The 19,853-nt window shown below is 38.6% G+C and overlaps 1 protein-coding gene across 1 annotated transcript in view; it reads right to left on the reverse strand.

Moving 5' to 3' along the window:
• The window catches only part of THRB (thyroid hormone receptor beta), a 153,245-nt gene that overhangs the window by 121,656 nt on the left and 11,736 nt on the right, over positions 1-19,853 (reverse strand). The window contains exon 2 of the mRNA XM_066320017.1: positions 1,205-1,234. The gene's annotated coding sequence lies outside the window, so the exon portion shown is untranslated. The remainder of the gene's footprint in view (positions 1-1,204; positions 1,235-19,853) is intronic.

The raw sequence follows: 19,853 nt of genomic DNA on the forward strand, positions 1-19,853 counted from the left end.
TTGTGGTTTCTAGCAGTTTATATTTTGCATAGCTTAAATGCTTTCTTTTTTTTTTTTTTTTTTTTTGAAGCCTCTCTCTTCCCTCTTCCTTATTCCAATGCCCCTCTGCAAACTGGGAGCACAGTTTATGCAGACATATCAACTTTTACTGATGTCAACAGCTTTTAAAAAAATTCTTTTGAACACTCTTCCATTTGGAAGCCATTTGACTTGAAATAGGTGTACAAAATCCAGCTAACAATTCTGCAAAATATTTCTTTAACCACTGATACAAAAAACCAAACCAGGCAAATATGGGACGAAAAGAAAACAAGAACTAGTAACACTTCCCTTCCTTGGAATCCTGAGAGTGACTATTATAATTGAAATATTAACTGTGACAGAAGAGTAATTATATATTTTTGTAATGCTCTGAACAGGTTCATACTTCAGCTGCCTGTCAGAAAAACTTGCTGTTGTACACCTGGCTTTGTTATTTGACATAGATGCTTCACTTTCTAGGTGACACACCACATGAACATCAGCATCCTCACTAGCAACGGAAGAAATGGAAAGATAAAACCACTTTTATAACATCCCATGCAGTTGGTAGTGTATTGAAAGACCTTCTTCGGCCTTTTGCCCACCAAGCAGATGACACAAAATCCATTTTCAGAATGTAACTGAATCATGTTAGATATAAGGGGAAATATTCACTCTTGGAAGAGTTCACCCCTCCTTTATTCATTTAACTACGTAACACATAAAATTTCACCACCGCATCTCAAAAACAAAAAATCTGTGACCAAGCTGCTTATTTTATCAGCATATCCTCTAATATTCCATTTTCAAACTGGAAGAAAATGAAGATTTTCATTGACTGCATAGTGAAAACTATAGCATCTGCTGAAAAATAATTACCTCTAAATTCTAGTTCTTACAGGCAAAAGGAAGTTTCCAAATCTACAACGGCATCTTATTTTGATTAAGGACCAAACAGTGGTTCAGTAGCAACAACTAAAAGTTAAATGTTGTTAGACTTATTTTGCAATACTGTACTCTTTCTTTTTTATGCTTTGACATACTGACCCAATCTGGGATCTACTAGCGAAATGCTGAAATCTACTGGTGTAGGATCTAGCCTAAAATGCTGAGTATATTTGTTAAAATTATATCAAATTAACTTGAATATCTTAGTAAAGTGGATTAAAAAAAATTACCTTACCTTATTAGAGCTTCATTTTCTGTTCTTTCACTGAAAAGAGTAAAGAAATCTGTATTAAAGATCCATTTGGTAAAAAGAACCTTCTGAAGTAACTATTTTAGTTTCACTTCAATTAACACCAAAACTAAAAGGTTCTTTTTACATAACCGTAGTAAGTCTCTATTATTTTGCAGAGTTAATCATTCTCAACACTCGAGTGAAGGCCTTTATTTATTTGCCATCTTAATTAGCTGTTCTGAACAAATATTTCAAGTGCTTTGGAAATATCAATATAAATAACTGATCTCATCAATTCTCCACCTAAACTACAGGCTGATTAGGCACACTCAGTAGGTTTATTTTCACTTCACGCTTTATCTCATGAATAGTATTTGTGTTTGTGCTGCCATTACTTTTGTTGGACATTTGATATTTTTTATTATAAGATGGGTTTGCATTGCAGTATGCCCATTCAAAGAGTTTCTCAGCCTGGAAGGTTTTTTAAAAGTAGCTATTTTCTGCTCAACCCCCAAACAGGTAGGGTCAGTGGCAGTTTAAAAGAATTAAAGCATCAAGCCATTTCAATACACACCTACTTTCAGCCACTCTGTATGACACATTTGTCAACAATTTATCAACACACATCATAAAACTAAAAAAAAAAAACCACCAAAACAACAAAAAAAAAGCTTTAAGAGTATTCTCGGAAAGTTCAGGCATAACTTAGAACAGTCAGTGAATGATGAGGCCTGCAAAAATATTAATTAACCTTTCATTTCTTTGTGAGGTTTTTCCAGTCTTTTACAACCAGGGAGAACTACCTGCAAGCATCAGCATTATAACTGGGAATTGGATTCTGGTAAGACTAAAGTAAATTGGTGTCTTTTGTTACCATTGCATGCAAGAATAAAATCACACTTTTTCTTATTTCATTTTCTAAATTAGCATAATATACAGCATGAGATAGAAAACAAAAAGCCAAGTCTAATAAAATCTGACAATTATTAGCAGTATTTGTTGAAAAGCAGAGAAAATCATGCTGACTCACAGGCAAAGCATCTCAACCTCTAGCACTTTCTGTACACTTCATTAGGCATCAGTCAGTATGGTTAGAGATTTACAGATGAAGAGAAAACAAGGAGAGACCTTGTTCATCTTTGCCAAGGACAAATTTGAAGCTTGGCCTCAAAGCTTGCACTCAATGCAATGGTTGAAGAGATGAATTCTATGCTCTACAGTGAAAATACTGTGATTTGGGGGACAGCAGGGTTAAAACAGAGTCTTCTAGAAATGAATCTGTCAATCTGAGGGAGACAAAGCTTAGGAGAATAGCAAAAGTGCCTCTTCCCTTCATTTAGGGCATGGTCACTTGAAATTTTTGAGAGATATATAAAATGAGACTTTTTCACAAATGGAACAGGTAAACTTTAAAGAGAGTTTCCTGGAGTGCAGAAAATCATTGGGTTAACCAGATGTTTTTTCAGAAAAGCCATGAGATCCCATTTTTAGGAGTCAGCTCATAAGAGCTGACATTTACAAAGTCTGATTTCCCACAACAGAGCACCCGCACACGTGTACCTTTAAAGGAAGAAGAATAACTATAAGGTCATTTAATTACTTAGTCAAACATAAAATCCTCATAGGTTTAATTTTTCTACAGCTCCCTCTGGTAATCAGCTATTAAAACATGCATCAGTACCAGATTAATTCACATTTACCTGTCTGGCTTCAGGCATGGGTCACCCACAAAAGGTAATTTAAGAAAGATTTTGCATGCAGGAATCGAGGGACAGAACCAGTAAGTATTTTATCACTGGATGCTATGCAGGGTTTCAATAGGATTGAGTGGGATTTATTACAGCACGAGCCAAATCCTTCTTACTTTTCTCATGCAAAACACCCATTGAAGCTAGCCAGAGTGCAACTGAGGACAAACTGGATCCCTGATTCTCTGTTACTCACCTGTCTCAATACTACTGCAGCCCATAGCACAAATTTTCTGGGACTAGAATGGTTCTTTCTGGGAAGGATAGGAGTATCTTACAGGTATCTTACAGTAGCTTACAGGCTTGCCTGCTTTCACCATAAAGCAGGTACAGAAGCAAGTCTGAAGAAGACTAAAAGTCATCCTGGACTTGTGACAAGATCCACAGTTTAAAAGCAAAGTACTTCTGTGCTAGAAACACTCACATCACAAGCTGCTTTGAAGCATATTTAACACATCCTACATATTTTTAAAAGAAGAATGAAAGCTTACTTTGGCAGGCTTTATGACTCCCAGAAAAAAAACCCCACCACCCTAGCATGCTTAAAAAAACAATTTGCATACGGTTTCCTTATCTGATCTTGCTGTTGATAACAGGACAAGCTAAAATGAGGACCATGAGCACCTCCTATCACAGGTTCTCATGGGCCCTGCTGCCTGTCTAGCCCGATGGTCTCAGTAGACATTTGCTCAAGAGGACCCACTACTATCTCCATCAGGTAGCAGGAAGCTTCTAGCCTCAGAAGATGTGGCTTTTACCCAAGTGGAGATACCCTCCATTCCAGTGTGCCCTGGATAAGTGAGGTTCAAGCATCCAATGGTCTCTGCGGAAGACTTAACAGGTTTCCTGCCTTATCTGCACTTTGGACACCTTGTCAAAGACTTTAAAATTAAAATATATCTACTGTTAACTGCTTGCACTGCCTTCATGCTTAATGCCTACTGCTTAGATGGAGGGGGAAAGTGCTACAGAAAAAAACAAAGAAGTAAAAAAAGTGAGGACATTTACATTGCAATATTCAGATGTGTCATTTTGCTAAGCATATGCCTCTTTACAGTAAAAACTATACTTGTTGTCAGTCACCAAACATGTTAACTTTGGACAGACTATAGGAGGATTCTACCAGACTGCCTCAAAGGCACATCAGTACCGTTAAGTTAAACTAAGTAGACAACTGTCCACACTCAGTGACAAGAGGCTCTGTGAATTCAACAGGGTGTATTTACAATTATCTTTTCAATACAGGTACCAAAAAAAAAGGAAAAAAAAATCATAAATCTTTTTTCACGTTCCATCTTTTTCAGAACAATTTATGAACCATCTCAGTTTTATAAATACTATAATTACCATTAAAAATCCCTACTGATAGAGATTGTTAAAACAATGTACTTTGCTACCAAAGCTGTTCACGATTTTTCTTAAGGAAGACTCACTCGTTGAACCACAGGAAACCAATATTGCTAAAATGATCAGACAGCAGAACAGATGTAGATGAAAATTTCCTACTTTTAAACACAGAAAATTTCTGACTGCATGAAGTTGTACAAATAAAAATCTTCATTTTTGTTTCAGTCATTATTATTTCACCTTTTTTGTTGTATGCTGCTAAGCAGAGGCTGAAAACCTGAAGATATCTTGTTGTTAACTAATATATGGGTTTAATCTCTAAAAGGAATACACCAAATCAGCGAAAACAACTCATTTCCATATGATCCAACAGTTATCCAGTACACAGTAGGAGAAAAGACATCCAAGTACTCTTCAGAAAATTTAGATATAAAGTACATATTCAGCCTAAGTCTTTGAACAGATATCAGATTAGGGATGAGAGCAGTACTTTTCTTCTTATACTTTTCTTCTTATCCATCAAATCCCATTCATCCTATTAAAACTTCCTTTCAAGCTCCTCACACCTATCACAGACATCTTCATTTAGAAAAGAACAAAGTTACCAAAAGATGGAAATCTATTCAGTCCTCTAGAGAGATTCACCCCAGAATTTTTTTCAGTTTACTTTAGTCCCTGCAGGATGCTCTGGTGTTCAGAGGTCCACAAAGAGACTGACTGAACAAAGTAACTACAACTTCCTTTTTCTCAAAAGATCCCAGAAAGCCAACCAGGCCTGAAAAAGCCAGGGAGTTCTCATTCCATCAGAGCCAAGAAGGGAAAAAGAAAGGGGTGGGGGATGAGCAATCCTGACCAGGAGATAAATTCATTCTTAAAGCTGCTCCAGTAAGTTTGGCTTTCAGTACTTCTGTTTAGCAGCTCCCAGTCAGAATTAAAAGCATGTCAGTGGAGGTGGAGTAAAAAAGAATAAAAAAACATAGCAGAAAGAAAAAGACAGCAGGGAAAAATCTCACTGACCTCCCTCAGCAAAGCTCTTCCTCAAGATGCAAGGAACTCTGCTGGCACAGAAAGTTAATTTAATTCTTCCTGCCCCACCAGTCTTGACTCAAGGCCATTTTATTTCACAGTTCCAGTATCTGCAGTAAGTTAGCAAGTCGTGCCATGCACTCTGCAGAGTGAAAAGCCATGACTGCAGCATGCCAAAGTCTAATCTGTGACAGGCATTCCCAGCTCTGGAACTCTACACAGTGTGCCTTGGATTGCTTGGTGCTGAGAGGCAGCAGATAGGCCTGTGTGCACAGTCTGAACTCTGGGACCTAGGGATGCATCCTGAGAATGTTCACTACCAGAACAATGCTAATCATAATCAGCATGCAACTATAGGCTCTCTGCAGAATAAAAGGGCAGAAGAAAGCCTGTGTTTAGATTGGACAGCAAGAACAAGATCATAGCTGGGAGGCAGAAAACTCATAAAAAATGCTCCATTTAAAGCATTAAAAATTAACCACTGTTGCCAAAAAACTGCACATGACCCCACCCACAGTTATACCTGCTTATGCATGGACTGCCAAATCCAAGTGGAATATGTGCTTTGCTGCCCCACCAGCATGATCAGCCAAGAGCCACCATCTCACACCTGTCCTGCTCCCCAAGAAAGCGCCCAAGAAAGTCATCATTTATTAATGCTCTTGATGACTGGCTGTCATAGAAATCAGGGACTTCAATGATTGTTTTGGAAGCTAGTCGTGCTCCTGGGTCTAAGAAGTCTTAAACATCAGCCAGGTAGCTTGATCCAACTGTTCAGAGATGGAATAATGTGGAAACAAAAATCACCATTGGTACTGCTCCATACCTGTTGAGACCATACCAAAGAGCTCAAAACTGCTTTACAGAAAATGCTACAAAAACACTGTCCAGAAGCTATTATCCTCCCCAGTATATGATGAGTCCACAGACAGTAATGTCTGCAGTCCTGTTTTGCCAGCATCTCCATAACAATTCTCTGCTTTAATGAAGAATTAACAAGATTAAATACACTTTGGCTAGTAGACCTTCAAGTTCTATGACAGTACATTGTATTTACATTAGAAATGTTAATGTCGCAATTATTCTTGACTTTGAAAAGTACAACGATAAATTAATTTACCTTTAAAACAAAAACTGTACCAAAAATAACTGTTTAAAATCTTCAAACTTATTCTACTACTCTTTATAGAAAAAGCACATTGTTTATGCTATTAAAAAGAAAAGCTAATGCAGTTTTGTAATTTACTGAATTCAAGAGAACTAAGCAGGTCCCAGAAAAGGGCAGCTATTCTCTCTGTACATAACATAATCATATGCCCTAAATCAAATTATTTTCTTCCTCTGAAAGGTATTTAAGGATGTCATCTCCATAGGGCCTGGCCCAGAGCCACAGAAAGCACAACGATGTACACTGTAGCTGATGAGAAACTTTGCATTCCCCTTAGGCTTGAAAACATTGTGTAGGACCAAAGACCCCAGTGTGAAAAGCATCAGGATTTTGAAAACAAGACACCACACATATTTCTGAATTATTGATATTCATCAAAACTTAAAAATACCCAACCAGTTAATAGTAAAAATCTAAGGGGAACCTTCAAGCTTTACATGCACAGTATTACGATGGTGATATGGGAAGTTTTGGGAATCCAGGGAATTCATCCCACGTGTGTTTAACCATATACTGTATCTATGGGTGGACGTCACCACTTCTGAGCTTGATGGTACAAACAGCACCCTGAAATTTTCTCCCCTCCTCCATGAACTTACTGAAGAGGAACCCAGAGAGCAGACAAGCTGAGACAGCCAAAACAAGATTTCTTCAGCCATTCAATCATCCTTAGACTCAGACTGCTTTACACCAGATGCCTGATTTTAATCGTTGTCTGTATGTCTGAGTAAGCATAAAGAATGTACTGCAGAGACAAGACTTGGACCTTCATACTTTTTCTCAGAAAGCATATACTTTTCTGTTTATAATCACCCACTGACAAGTGACTGATTATGATTTTCTTAATTGTCTCTGGTTTATCTCCTGTGAGATGGCCGAATTAAATAAGCTAGCATCTTGAAGGACAAATGTTCAGTAAGTATTGCTGCATAATATCCCCAGCCAGTAAAATTCATTATTGAGTCCTAGAATAAAACATGACAGACTTTGTTATGTTATCTTTTCCAGGGTGTCACTACCAACCCAACACATCCTAGAACTTAATAAAGCCTGGCAGCCTCCAACTCATGATACATCCAGAACACGTATTTCCCCCTCCTCACAGCTTTTTCTAATAACTGGTGCTGTTCTGTCCTTCTTGGGATGGTGGATGACAACCATCACACCTGCACACTGGAATGCAGATATCAGGGTAATTCCATCCAAAATTAAGGCAAGTTTCATGAAAGCAAAGGTTTAATACATGTATCTAACGGGGGAAAAATATGGTGAACTGGTCAGTAGTACACTAGCGCTTTGAGTTTAGGATCTTCTTTTTGTTACATTTTTTTCTTCTACTTTTTTCTACCTGTATGGCATGTGCCCTCATTTAAGTCTTACGTACAGCATGTCTCCCAGTAAATTGCCCCCATGCAGTTCAGAACTGTGGCACAGACTGCATGATTTGAGCAAGAAATGGCCTTACGCTCTGCATACTGCATATTGAGAGCTACGAAAAGCACCTGAAGAACAAATAAAATGGAAATCTGACATTTGAAAGTCACTGAAGGCAAGCTTAAAGAGAAGAGTAATATCTTCTTATTTATGGTGCTCTAAAGATTTTAAGGTGCATTGTACAACAACGCTATATAATCATCAGGCCCACAATTCTGTTGGGAAGTGTTTTTCAAATGGCAGTTTTGATTGCCAATGTAAGAAACAGAAATGTATTTCTAACAAAGGGCTTTGGAAAATGCCTCTCTGTGCCCAGTATATAGAGCAAATATAAATCTTCACTTAAAACGGAGTTATATTTCATTAGTGTCTGCAGCTGCCTAACTTCTCTTCATCTTCTGTGGAGAGGCAGTAGAAAACACTTAGTGACAATGACATCATTTGCTAGTGATAATCAACTATGAATAAATTAAAAATCTTATTGAATTAAGGTTTTCTGGTTAAGCTAACAGGACAAAAGCCTTAAGAAACTATATTTGCTTTACTTTCTGGAGCTAAGGTGAAGTATGCTGAAGCTCAGGACTTGTTTGTTGGTTTGTTTTGTTTTTGAAAGGTGGAATAGGGCTAAACTCCAATTAAGAGATGAACTGACTAAGATATTTGTTTAGGAACTATGTAGTAATGTATCAAAGCCAATCCATTGGAATTGCTTTTTGTGTTTATTTCTACCAAAGGAAAAGAGAACAACAACAACAACCATCTATCAAGGTATTCAAATTCAAAACTGGGTTCATGCACACTGAAAACTTCGAACGCACAACTAGCAGGCAAGGGGAAAGTGCTATTTCCCTCACTTTGGATGCTCCATAAAAAAGGCTTCATTTACACTCCTGTATTTTTAGAGAGATGGTGGTTGCTTGTTTCTTCCAGTATATCACAGATAATGCTCAGCTGCTGGGTTTATGAGGTATTTGCAATTGTAACTCAACAGACAAATCCTTTTATTATAAAGAGAGAACAAATAATGGGGATTTACAAAGCTGTAATTATACTGAGAGGGTTTATGCATAAGGATGTATTAAAAGAAATACTATACGCAAAATAACTTTTTTTTTAAAAGAAATCCTCTGAGCATTATCACCGCTTATAGTAAGGGCTCTTTTACCATAAAAGGGATTTTAAATGCATATCGTGCTAAAGGATGCCCACAGACTCTGCCAAGCTCCCCCTACGTAGGCTGAGGTTGGTAGCATATACCTGTTTTATGGTTAGCAAATGATGATGAACGAGCAGGGCAAACCTTGAGCCCAAAACAAACCACACTAAAGGCGGGTGATGCACTCCAGCAACCAGCCAAAGCATGTCAGCTGCTGCAAGCCTTGGCAGTGAGTGGGGAGCGGGGCCCGAGAGGTGCAGCGTGCCGTGCCCAGCAGCCGCACAATGGGCACGAGCAGAACCACGGAGCGAGGAGCACCCCTGGCTACAGAGCAGCCTCCTGGGGGGACACCACCACCAGCGACCCAGTAAGTAACACACCACCAAAGACAAAAAACATGTTCTTGCCTTTGCACTGGTCCATCTGGTCATGAAAGGCACGTGGACACACAGGAGCAGGATGCCCTAAACCACAGGAGATGCAGCCAGTATTTTGGATCTCCTGTTTCACCAGCAGCTTTGCAAGGACAGGTGTTCCCAGTGCACCAGAGACCTGTGGCTGGTTGCACAGCATTCCCCAGGAGACCCACTCCAGTTACAGCCGTGCCCTGAAGATGCTTTGAAACTGGCTGGCAGTCTGCTTGTCCCAACAGTGAGAAAACACAAAAGCAAAGATGACTTCAAGCATCCCACTGTCTGAATTAAAAAGAATGAAGGTTTCACTTCAATATATTCCATGGGCAGAACGTAGCTGAGAAGTTATTTCACTATATGATGCATATTTTTTTATTTAGTAATGGCCACCACAGTTTCCTCTCTTGTTAAGTTGCAATGATTTCTACATCTCCTCACAGTAAAACATTGAGCTGGGAATCACAAAGTCAAAACACTTTGTGTAAATTTATTCTGAGATGGCTTTGACCTTACTAGCTTATTGGTAAACTAAAATGGAGAATCTGACAGTTATTCAAGAAAATACGATAAATAAAATTGGAATTAATTTCCCAAACCTCTTCTCTGAGATCAGTGATTCACTTTCCTAGTTTAAATTTTTTAAATAACTGATTACTGGTATCAGTCCCATGCAATTCTGTATTGGATTTTTAAGGTTACACCTGAATGCATTGGAACAGTTGCTAGTGCAATGTATGACCAGAAAAAAAATCTACTTTATTATTGATTGTTTTTATGGAGACAGGCACTATGATTAATTAGATGGTCAAGGGAATTCCAGATCCATGCAAAAGATAGCAGTTGCACTATCAATATTATCAATATGTTTCCCAAGCGTAATTTTTTTTTTTTTATGTACTAATCACAATGTTTTGTCTTCTGGCATGGATCCCTGAACCAGTCAGGGCTACGGGAAGGCAGCGCAACAGGAATGCACAGGGAGGAATAAAGTGGCAGGAGGCACTTGGAGCAAACCCAAGGCACAAGGGGGTACAAGTGGTCCCAATTTAACTGGAGAGGGAATGGGCAGCATCACCTCTACTATCCTTCCACATCAGCTGGTGGTGATAGGAGGGGCTCAAAGCCTATTGCAGAGCAGATGGACAGGGAAAACAGGAGACAGCGGCAGAGGTTCATAGTCTTCCAGCTTAATCCCTCTGATGCATGATTCCATGCCCATAGGCAATATTAAGACACAAATATTCTACTTTCTCTCTTTTCCATTTCATTCAGAAAACGTTTTCATAAATGTTTAATTTCCTGTTTAAAAGAAAGGAGTTCAAGAAGTGCTTGGACCATGCTTTCAGGCACATGGTGTGATTCTTGGGGCTGTCCTGTATAGGGCAAGGAGCTGGACTCCACGATCCTTGTGGGTCCCCTCCAGCTCAGGATATTCTGTGATTTTATGACAAAACAAGTGAATTTAACAGCTAAGCTACAATAGATTAGAAAGCCACATTTTTAATTTTACAAACTAGAAGAGCTTCTGCTACACAAAATATTTCAATTTTGGTGTTTGATCCTGAAATAAAAAACCCCCACAGTTTGCGATTTTTGTATTTGGAATCAGTCATACGGACTACGTAATGGAAAACCTCTGTAATTTATCTGAATCATTATTTTATTTTGTTCTCTCGTAGTTCCAATTGTTCATTGTTAATTAGATCCAGCCACAACAACTCATTGTGCAAAAGGCATACTCTATTTTAATCAAAATCTTGGACAGCATTTTGGATGGCATCTTTAAAAACTTGGACAGAACACTCTGTGGTTTCCTCATCGATGAAGAATCAAAATGATTAACTATGAACACATCTTCCACTGGACGCTGACAACTTATTAACAGATTTTTTGATGAGCAGCTCCTTGTTTCATGGAACAATTTTAGATTTCCTTCTGTTTTGTACCTGCTTTCTTCACTCAGAACACTAATGAACTGAAAACCTGACCCATAGGACACATCCATGGTGAATCCTTAAATGATTTTTTGATTTCCATTTTATGCTGTGCTGAAAATGATGCTGTAAACACAAAATATGACTGTGACAGTCTCATCTATTTGAAATCAGATCTTTTTATCTATAAGGTTCAAATTATTTTCCCGATTGTTTTAGCACTTAAGAGGAATGGCCAGTGTTTGGGAACGAAATACACCAATAAGCTCATGCTAATGGACTGCCTTCATAGATGTATTTTGGGGACAATGTATTGGTTCAGATTATCCTCACAGGGAGTTACTGGTGACAAAAATCTGAACAATGTTTCCTTAGCAGAAATAAACACAGCACACCCCTTATATCTACCAATATATAAATTGTCATTTGATGAAACTTCTGATTTTGGTGCTGCTGTTTTAAGAACCTTTGCTAGGTTTTACATTTTGCTCCACAAGCTTTAGTTTTTTCTTTTATGTCAGGCTTCTTAGCAGCTTTCTGTTGGAGTGAGTCCAGAGGAGGCCATGAAGATGGTAGGAGGGCTGGAGAACATCTCTGATGAAGACAAGCTAAGAGAGCTGAGGTTGCTCAGTCTGAAGAAGAGTCGGCTTTGGGATGACCTTGGAGCACCTTCCAGCACCTAAAGGGCACCTGCAAGAGAGCTGGAGACGGACTCTTTACAAGGACATGCAGACACAGGGTAAGGCAGAATGGCTTTACACTGCAATAGAGTAGGCTTAGGTAAGATATTAAGAGGAAATTCTTTACTGTGAGGATAGTGAGGCACTAGAACAAGTTTTCCAGAGACGTTCTGGATGCCCCAACCTAGACATATTCAAGGCAAGGCTGGATAAGGCTTTGAGCAATGTGATCAAGTGGAAGACCTCTCTGCTCTTGGTAGGCCCCTTCCAACCCAAACCATTCTATGATGCCATGAAATAGCCACAAAATCAGTGTTGTAAGGGCTGTAAAGCGAAAATTACAAGGGATTCTATACTGTAGTATGCAAAAGAGAAGAACTTAACATGCTGTCTTAGCCATCAGTTATGCCTGCTCGCCTTCCCCTTGCATTAATACAAACAATAATAACACAATAGTTTTATAATAAATGACATTATATCATGAACTATACGATCATCACACTGTATTATGTAACTACAGATAGACGTAAAAATCTGTTTGATTTTGATCTTCTAACCTTTTGAAATTATTTAAAGCTTTCAAACATAGTCTGGAAGGAAATCTAATAAGCTCAGTTTGCACATAAGAGTGGTGATTTTGGATGCCTGGGCACTTCTCTGGCCAATTGAAATGTCTTTGATGGAATCTTATTTCCAGGAAGAACTGAATACCATCTTTCAGATGTTTTAGGTTATACACTCTAAAATGGCTTTTTGCCAAATCATGAGTCACTTTTGAAAATTTAAGATCCTATTTCTAGTATCAAAACCCAGCAAAAAATAAAATCCTTAGCTATTATCAGAGTAGCACCATTATTTGGAGTAAATGAAAGATCACTTTGGCCAGTTCCTTTCCTAAAGCAAAACAAAATGTAGCAGCCAAGGTTTTCAAGTGGCTAGTTAAAAATAAATACATAAACACAAAAAGAAGCCTCTTTCTTAAATCGAGGAAAAAATACTTTAGATTCCTCATAAATTAAACAATTTCTGCCTGTATTTCAGAAGAAAAATCATAATAGCAATAACCTAAGCTTCTCTCCTTTTTTGACATGGTACGTAATGCTACATCAGCCCGTTTCAAGCACTGTGCCTCCAAAAGTTTAAACTAAACATATCACATTTCCACCACTGAATACAAATGCTAAGGATCAAAATTCCCCAAAATTTACCTAGTAAAATTAGCATAAGTAGCAGTTTGCCTGCACAACATCTGAAGAATTGACATTCCAAAACTCTGCTTTGCCCCAAGAAAAGACACTGGAAAGCAGAGACTGATGAAACAGCAGCCTGCTTCCTTGTCACACAACTTTTGTATCTGTAATTCCAAGCAAGTTCTGCGAAGTGACTGACAGAGAGAGTTTCAGGGGGAAAAAAAAATCAACATAGCTGAAATTGTGTTGATTGAATGCTACAGCATGGCAGACAGCAGCTCTATATGCCAGCACAGCAGGAAAAAAACCTCAATTGCTTTTAATAGACAGGCATTTAGTGTAACTAGTATAATCTGAAGTGACATTTTCCCATCTATTATGTAAGCTGAAAGCTAAACTTGTGCTTTTATACAGTATATTGCCTGTCTTCAACACACTGTTTTATCAGCTTTCTCTCAATTTTTAAGGTATTTTAGTAGCAAAGAAGAAGGGACTTATCACATCTTGGAGATTCCTTTTTAATATCCTGTTTTCTTCCATTCTGTGTTCATGCTGCCACACAGACAGGCTACAATAGGAACTGTTCTTTGTTCAGTCAGTACAGTTCATATTCTATGTCTAAAAACCTCTCTGAGAATTTTAACTCTCCACAGAAAATAATTTAAAAGGTAAAGAAAAATCCAGGAAATTCAAAGAAAAGAAGAATTCAAAAGACAAAATAAAGAAAAGATGGAATTTAAAAACTCCAAAATTGATTGAGTCCATCCATTCTATCAGCATCACTCCCTAACATCTCTTTTTCAAAATTTCAGGAAAAGAAGAGAAAAAGCAAAGAAATAGGAAGCTAGAGACATCACCATTTTTATATCCCAAGCATCTTCCAGAATGTGTGAATATCTACCTTCGCAACAGCAATTACCCTTGACAAGATTTTCAAAATGGCACTCAGCAGCAGCCTTAGAGAGATCAGAACTTCCCACAGAAAGAGCAAAACAGATAATGACAAACCTGCTCTGCTAAAACGCGAGTTTATGACTCCAAGACACTTAAATTAATAATCCTTTTCCAATCTTTCTGTCCATCTATCTACTGTTACTCACCTCTGTGCTGCCCGTGAATAAAGCTGATAACTTAATCAGTAACCCTTTCAAGTTAGCTCCGACAGACTGACTTGCCTTTAATGTATTTTGATAGACAAATAAAGCTGTCTAAGTGCCAAGGAGTCTGCATATTTAAGATTCAGTTCTCAAAGAAGTAAGTGATTAAAATCTAGTGATTTTGCAAGACAAGTTCATAAGGGCTATAAATACAACACATAACATGAAAAGGCCTCACCAGCCAGACATCTGAATACCAGAAGGAGACACAAGGCATAAAAGAAATCAAACCTTCAAAAACAGCGTACCAAATTGATTAGGCAACACTGGAAGAATGAGTCTTACAGGAGACACTTTACTGTGTATATGTGCCAAGCATGTTTATGATTTCTCTTAAAAGACCTATCTTGCATTATCCTGGTAATACTTCAGGAGTTCATGTCCCACCTGCCATCCCTGTGTATCCCACAATAAACAACACTGTCTCCTTCAGAAGAATGTCCCTTCCAGGTACATATCACCTCCTGGAAAGGTACTAAAAATGTCCTACCACGATGCTTTCAGAGCTGCATCACAAGCAGGAATCTCTGAAGCATTCAGAGAATCAGCAGAAGCATTCAGCACATATGCACAGACAACACTGCAGAGCTTGTTGGACTACCTATGAGTGCAAGAGAGGTGCTGACCACTCACCCAGCTCTGCAGACCATGATGCAGTCCGTAAATCTCCCCCTCTCACTCAGAACTGTAGGTCTGCTGAGCCACGCCACTGATGCTACCCTGTGCATCTGACAGAAAGCGCCCTCCATGTGAAGCCTTTTGCCTTCTTGCTAGGCAAGAAGGAGCACAGCACTGGCTCACAGAGCGCCCAAGGGTGCCATGCCCAGGAGGTACCAATACCCAGCCCTCCCCTGACACAAGACCCTCCCACAGACAGAGCAGAGCCCATGAGTGCCCCTGTGAGCCATCCAGACACAGGATCAGGAAAAAAAGTTTGAAAAAGCCTTACAAGAGGACAGAAATCTAGGAAACTACCAACAGATTCATGCAGAAACCTCAAGATGCACATGCAGGGAGCAGTGACTGGAATTTCAAATATGAAATACACCATCTACCCTGTACCGGACAAAGCTCTTCATTTTCTATTAAAATTTAGTACAGGGGCTGAGATGACTTCCTATGCCCACTAGCTGGAGAGGGCTGTGAAATCAACAATGGTCCATGCTCTGCCCTTTTTCAGAAAATAGATGCTGAATGAGACAAGCAATAGGAAATAAAACAACCTTAAGCTCAGCACAAAGGGATTTTTTTTTCCATCATTACAGCACCAAAACCACATGGCAGGGGCATATTTCCATTTAGCTTTCTTTGTGTTGGTTCCTCTTTTATATCAGGTGTTGAGCTGGCCAGGCTGACAACCATCTTCATTTACTTGGCAGACCCCAGCTGCAGTTAAGGTCTTCACATCATGACAGTGCTGCTAGCGTTTTCCCTTTAATTATTTTTGCTCAGTATTCTATTCTCCAGGTTCAAAAGGAAGGAAGAGCTTCAAACACTTGGAGGAAGTGCCTCCTCCTAAAGAGAATTATCCAGAAAAACTGCAATTCAGAATTAATAAAGCCTCACGTCTTTTCTACAGAGGTTTTTTGAGTCCTATATGCAGAGGAGCGTTTGTCATTTATCAGGCAGCAGAAAGGGAAGGGCTTTCTACCAGGTGATTTTGAAATTCTTGGTCAAAGGTTAACTTGGTTTTTAACTTCAAAGTAAAGAAAAACAGGGAGGTTGAAAGAATACAGTAAAACTTCAGAGGGATATTACCAACCTGAAACCAGGCTATGAAGGCATGTGAAGCTGCCTTCTGTGCTACACCTTTCCTTGCTCTTGGTCTCACAGGCAGTCCTAAGAATGGAAAAGGCAAAGTCCGTTTGGGAAAGTTGAAAATATAGTCAGATTTTTCTGGCTGGCAGCACCAAAGGTGGAAAGGCAGTTTCACTAATTAAGATCTGAACTTCTGCTTCAACTTCAGTTTTTCATAATGTTACTAGATATTCTAAAATATGGTACTCATTCATTGCAGGGTGCAGCACCCGCAGGGCAGTGAGTAATGGTTTTACTCTTGTTTCAGTACTGGCAGCAGCATGTTGGGCTGGAAAATGAACCTCTATTTCCTATCTATTTTTACAATCAGTTTATCTATCATCTCCTTAATTCTTACCCTCATACACACACTAGAAACAAAACATTTAAATCTCAGTACTACGCTGAAATACATTCACAACGCTGCCACTGACAGCTCACCAGTGACACTGACTTGTAACTGAGGACAGCATTTGGCCCCAACCAGTGCATCTGTAGTCTGTATGAAAAATTCATGAGCTAAATCTTTTCACTTCTTTTATAAATAGGAGACAAAACGAGCGAGTCATCACTTAGTCAGCCAGGGAATGATTCAAAATCTAAACCTAGGATATCATGTTAAGGAAAGGAACTGGTAATAGATACAAAGTATATTTCCTTCCCACAGCAGGAAAAAGGACAAAGCTTAGGTTTTTCTATTTTATACCATTTTTGGTTGCTTCCACTAATTGAAAATGTATACAATGCTAACTAAACACAGCAGCAAGATACCAGAGAGAAAACAGAAATCTGTAGTATTATATGCCCAGATATATTTTGCTGCAGCCCTGAAGTCATACATGTTACTGAGTTATGGCTTATCTGCAAGCTTTCCTGTTTCTCGAAGCACAAACATTACTCCTGTATTTTGTGACTAGTTCTATATTATGAGGTGGTATTAGCTGAGGAGGTGACAGCTGGCAGGAACTTTTTGCATCGAAGGGTCTCACTCTAACTGATACACACAGAGCTCTGTATTAGCTCTCACAAGATTCACTGTTTACTAAAGATGATTACCCACGAGTAAATAATGAGTCATGATATCCTCCAAAAAGCAAACACACGGAGTTAAAGAATAATTTCTAACATGGGTAACCAAACAGCACTGAAAATTGAATCACTCAGGTGCATTTGTCCTAATTAAGTGTTAAAAACCAGAAAAGCTATAGAAAATAGCCATAATTACATAAAAATATTTTGGAAGATCTTGAAAAGACACTATCTCTTTTCATATGCTGTAAAGCACCATTTACAAATGGGTAATACACAAATAGGTAAATGCAGTATTAAATATATGCAGGTACAAACAGAAAAGGGGTTTTTATTTGGACAACACAAACAAACCAATGTAATTTTGTCATTCTTGATGGATTACTACTCTATCCTTACAAACAATTCAGACCAAACATATTGGAATTCAGGCAAGAAAGCAGCACAAATTTAACACCATAATTATTATAGGGATGCAAACTGCTCATTTTTATTATATGCTTTCAGGTGACATCCCAGCACTCTGGGAATTTAATGTCAGGAAATTAATTTCCAGACAACCACCAACAGTGGTGAAATAGTCTCTCCTTCATTATTGCTACTTCCACATGCATCTTATTTCTAATACTACCTTATACATTTCTAAAACTACCACTAGGCTCCAAAACTTCCTCAGGGGAGTATGATGACAGAATGAAGATTATGAAAAACAGGCTTACATTCACTATTCACCTGTAAGGATTTTGCCTGAAAGAGTTTGCTCCCAGGCACTCTGTAGAGCCACCCAGACACCTGTGAAGCTCATCAACAGTTTTTGAAGACTAATTAAATGGAATCTAGTGATCCTTACAACTTTGCAGCAGCTGAGAGTGATGGCTCTGGAGTAACAACAGGAGTTAAAGATCATAAACATACTCTACTGGAAATGTGACTTTTCATTTAATCTTCTGAAATGTTTCCTTGTTAGGACTACACTAGAACAAGCTGGATTCTTAAAATTTAAAACTTAAAAATTAAGAACAATAAGGAATTATGTGAAAATATAAGGAAAAACCAAGCACCTAACTTGCTTTCTTTGTGAGCATCACTGTACTACAAAAAGATCCAGTTGAAACGGTGTTGTCAAAATTTTAGTACTAATGCTCTTTACTTGATATGCTGCATTCTGAAATTAAGGATGTCAGGATATATTTGAAAATTTCATGGGGATGAAAGAGTCCCATTAGGTTTCTCTGCACTGAAAAACACTGAAGTTCTACTGTGACACCTCTGTTCAAATCCAGGTGTGACCACCCCGTTTTGGGGAGTGCTGCCCAGCTGGGGTACCAAGCAACTAGAGGAACAAAAGCTGGTAATTCTGACATGGAGACAGGAGTACTTTTTTCCCTTTCTTCCCTGTGTACTTCTGCACTTCATTGGTGATCTTGAAATGCAATCTCTTGCGCTTTGACCAACCTACAATCTTCATACCCTTAGTCACCGTTTGGGTTTTTTGAGATTATATGATTTTAAATCCCAAGTTTCACAAAAGCTGTTGTAACATTTTAAACAGGTTTTGTTTCATTGTTGCTTTTTTGTTTGGTTGGTTTGGGTTTTTTGTTTGTTTGGTTGGGTGTTTTTTGAGAAGAACCAGACAGCCAGTGAGATGGCCAACCACAGCATGGATCCCACAACCTGCCCAGCGAGTTTTCTAAATTACAGACACACTTTGGAATTAGGGTCGCCTATAACCTATAACCTGCAATTCTGCAAGGTCCTTCTCCTTTTCTGGCTGACTGGCAATTGTTAAGATCACTGAAAAGGCACCAAGTAGCTTTAGCTGCCAATGCTCCTAACAAGAGAGATGGCACTTCTTCCCTGACAATCCACAACCTCTAAAATACCACGAAAGAGAAAAGGAAAAGAAACAAAAGATCAGTTCAGTCAGAGCACTTCAACTAGAATAAAGACTCCTTTAGGGCACTTTAACTTCCAGTCTGAAGCTTAAAGGGAAAATTAAATGAAATCTAAAATGTCACACAGCACTTACAAGATTGCATATGCTTACTTCAGGCAAATACCACTGAATCCTATTTTTGCCGTGTCTTGATTTATATCATTGCATATGTTTAACTAAGGAAAAATATTACACTTAAATAAGGAAATACTTCAATGTATTTTCCTTTCTCCTTTCCACAATGTAAATGCCCCATATTCTCAATGTTGCTACACTAGAGTTAAACTAGGTCAAAGACATTTAAGTGTTCAAAACCAGGACATGTCACTAATGTCACCAAAAATGATCATACAAGAGGGGACTTCAGTAGCTGCCTCCCCCTCATTCTACCAAAGTTTTATTGTTCTATAATACACAGCTGCTGGTGCTTTACACAACTTAATTCCTATCCACCACTTCCAGGGTGGTAATACCATCACACACGGACCAAAGTCTAGTAAGTAAATCTCCTTGTTAAGATTTTAAAAACCCTCACTTTTTTGCAGTAACCTTTTACCAAAACTTCCAGTCAACACAGACAAGGTCACTAACAGGTGTATACAGACACTTTGCAGCCTTTTCTAGTTTAATTCTCATT

This window comes from Sylvia atricapilla, chromosome 1, assembly GCF_009819655.1.
Source record: "Sylvia atricapilla isolate bSylAtr1 chromosome 1, bSylAtr1.pri, whole genome shotgun sequence".
NCBI lineage: Eukaryota > Metazoa > Chordata > Aves > Passeriformes > Sylviidae > Sylvia > Sylvia atricapilla.